The sequence below is a fragment of the Sciurus carolinensis genome, chromosome 12 (assembly GCF_902686445.1).
Source record: "Sciurus carolinensis chromosome 12, mSciCar1.2, whole genome shotgun sequence".
Classification (NCBI taxonomy): domain Eukaryota; kingdom Metazoa; phylum Chordata; class Mammalia; order Rodentia; family Sciuridae; genus Sciurus; species Sciurus carolinensis.
Window position 1 is genome coordinate 98073430 of NC_062224.1, and position 3518 is coordinate 98076947.

Below are 3518 nucleotides of genomic sequence, written 5' to 3' on the forward strand. Positions count from 1 at the left end.
CTTGGTTACTGCTCAAGATGGAGGCAGACCTTGGTATAAACCACATGGTGCTGGTTCTGCAGGAATGCAGGATGCTAAAGTTAGAGGGTCATGGAGACTTCTACCAAGATTTCAAAGGAAGGCCTGGGAGACCAGGCAAAGTGCAGCAGGGCTAGAGTCCCTGTGGGCACTCCCTAACAAGACAAGGTGTAGGGATTTGAGGAAGAAGTTGAAGCTGCAGTGGAGACCCCTGAAATTAAGAAATACCAGTAATGTGGGACATTGTCCTAGGAAAGCTGCAGAAATTGAGCAGAGACAAGTCAACAAAAAACCCACTTGGGCTGCAACCAAAAAGGTCAATGGAGCAGAACTTCACAAGTCCTTTGGAAAAAATATCATGATACTTTGTGTGCCAGATACCAAACACAGAACTATAGGACCTGTTTGCCCAGCTGAATTTTGGTCTTGGTTTGGTCCCATCTCTTCTTTCTATACCCCTAATTTTGCAGATGGAAATGTTTACTCTATACCATTATATATTGGATGCTTGTAAATTGCTTTTAATTTTACAGAGCTCACAATGCAAGATTACCTTCAACCTCAGAGAAGACTTTAGACTTGAACTTTGAGCAATATCAGAACTATTGAGACTATGGGGACTCTTGAGAATGAACTGAATATATTTTGCATTGTCAGATGAGTGTGAACTTTTAGGGGCCGGTGCAGAATGTTATGATTTAGATGTGATATGTCCCCAAAATCTCATGTGTGAGATAATGAAAGAAGGTTCAGAGAAGAAATGATTGAGTTGTGAAGCCTTAACCCAATCAGTGAATTAATCACCTAATAGGCATTAAGTGAGTGATAACTGAAGGCTGATTCGGGGGTGGTGGAGGAGGTAGGATATTGTGGGTATGGTTTTGGGGTATATATTTGTATCTGGTGAGTGGAGTCTCTCTCTCTGCTTACTTATCATCATGTGAACTGCTTTCTTACACCACATTCTTCTGCCATGATGTTTTGCCTCACCTTGAGCCCCGAGGAATGGAGCTGATCTTCTATGGACTAAGACCTCTGAAACCATGACCCTTCTAGTAAACTTTTCCTCCTCATACGTACGTCAGGTCCTTTTAGTTACAGCAGCAAAATAGCTGACTAAAACAAAAGTTAACTTTAATTCTCACTTGGTGTTTCCCACTGTTGTATGCAAAAGACAGCAATATTTTTCAGAGAGGCAAAAAAGAAAAAATTCTACATCCAAAGGCTAAATTACTAATATTTCTTTTGGGCAATTTCAGGATAAGAAATAAAGTAAATGTGTCTACATTCATATTCATATTTCTACCACCTTATAATGAGAAAACTAACTCAGAACCCAAGAATTCCTTTGGAAGTTGACTGTATGGATTTATTGTCTCTGAGGCAATATCAAAGCAGATTCCCAAAGTAAACATTTCTTCCCTGTGATAATAGCTGCTTTGTATCGAGAATGAATCATTGTGGCAATTAGTACACAAAATGATCACAGACTGAAGGACTACCTGGGTGAGGAGAGGTGCCATGATGCTCATTTAGCAGTACAAGGAATTCTACATCCAAGGTACTCAAGAAAATGACACTAATTGAAATGTTCCCTTCATTTACCCATGTTTTTCTGTTGTATAATTTAATGTGTTGATGAATGTTCAGCCATTAACAATAGCAAAGAAAGATGATTAGCATATGTGTTTATTAAGCCAAAGCTAATTGCTTTGGGATGAAAAACTCAGATATTTTGATATTAATATTTTCTGAGTATAGTACAAAATGAAGAAAGACATTCAGATACAGTTAAAATATTGAAGAACAACGCTGCTTCTTTCTATGATGTAAGTTTTTACAGATTAAATTTTAAAAAAGAAAGGAAATATCAGTAAATAAATTTCAGCTGAATGAAAAGAAGGTCATAACCAAACAAATCAGGAAAAGTAAAGCTGTCATATAGAGTGAAATTTGGTTAAATTTTCACAGATGGCTAATTTTCATAAATTTTCACCCATCTGTCTGAGCTCATGGATGAAGATTTGATGTGAATCAACCAAATCCTGAGCACAGGGCCATGGAGAAGTATCTGTCCTCCTTTCAACTGGCCAGTGAGAAGCAACTTGCTACATATATCAAGTTGGTTGCCTCCTCCAAGATCATTTTCAACTTCTCCCTCCCTTGGAAAAACTTATGGAGTCTAAAATATAACTAGATATAACTTCACAATTCCTAATTAGCAATTGTGAAATCCAGTCAGCTAAAGATCAATCAACCTTAAATTCTTTAATCTTTAAATTCTAAAACCTTTAATCTTTTGAAACTTAACTTGAACTAAAGGTACCTGACTTAAAAGTCCACAGCTAATGTTACAAGAATGTGTTTTCAAGGCACAGGCTTAGGTGTCCAAGATTTGTGGAAGATAATGTACATTTATCCACAAAAGGGATACATGAACTGCAAAGCAAGTGAAAGAAATGGATGATTAAAATAACAAACATAACATAGAATGCTAGTTAAAATTTTCTTAAAATCCCAAAGAGGTAATTCTTGTCAAAGTCGCCTTTGTATTTCCAAAGAAGGGGTCCTTAAGTCAAACTTTAAAATCTTTCTAGAGTTGACTTCTTGCTTGCCTTGGATTCTGTTACACATATTACACTCAAGGATGTGAACTTAGTAATCTCTTTTTCTAATGTATTCTCAATTAAACTTTGTGCTCTAATCTATTGATATCAGTTTAAATGCACATTCTTCTCAAACACTACATGGCTCTTATAGTTATTTCATCTAGTTTTCTACTTTTCATCCATAACTTATCAAAAGAAAGAACTGATAATCGTATCACATTGGTCCTTTTGCCTTATTTCACATTTTCTTCACAAAAAACTTTTAATGTCTATTGTACATATATTGTAAGCTTCATGATATCAAGATCTTTGTCATATTATTAGTATATAGAAAAGCAATTGATTTTTGTATGTTGATTTCGTAACCATTAGTTTAACATTTTTTGTTTCACTCTATGGAAAACAATAATGAATGGGTTTCTGTTATGATATAATAAATGTAAGTTAGTTTGATGATAAAATAGTTCTGGTTAAAAGACTTGATAAACAAACCATGTTTTGGAGAAAAGTAAGGGAATTTGGTTTACACAATTTTATGATTAATTATATAATTGTTTATAATATGGAAGGATAGAAAATGATAAAATTTTTGTGTTAGAGTGACATCATATTTTACAGCTATTAGAGAAAAAGAAAAAATAGAGCATATTTGATGTAATTTATCATGAAGACACTGATGGGGACTAGAAATGGTGTGGGAGGATTACTTCAAAAAAATGAGGTAAGAGGTTTCCTAATGGATTAAACACATCTACTTGATATTCTTGTATAAATTGTCAAGTTCACTTTATGCTGCCAGTCAAGTCTTAATTATTCATGTTATTATAGGAATACATCAGCACACAAAGGCAAACTTTAATGTGGTTATAGATAAAGGGATGTCTGATACAT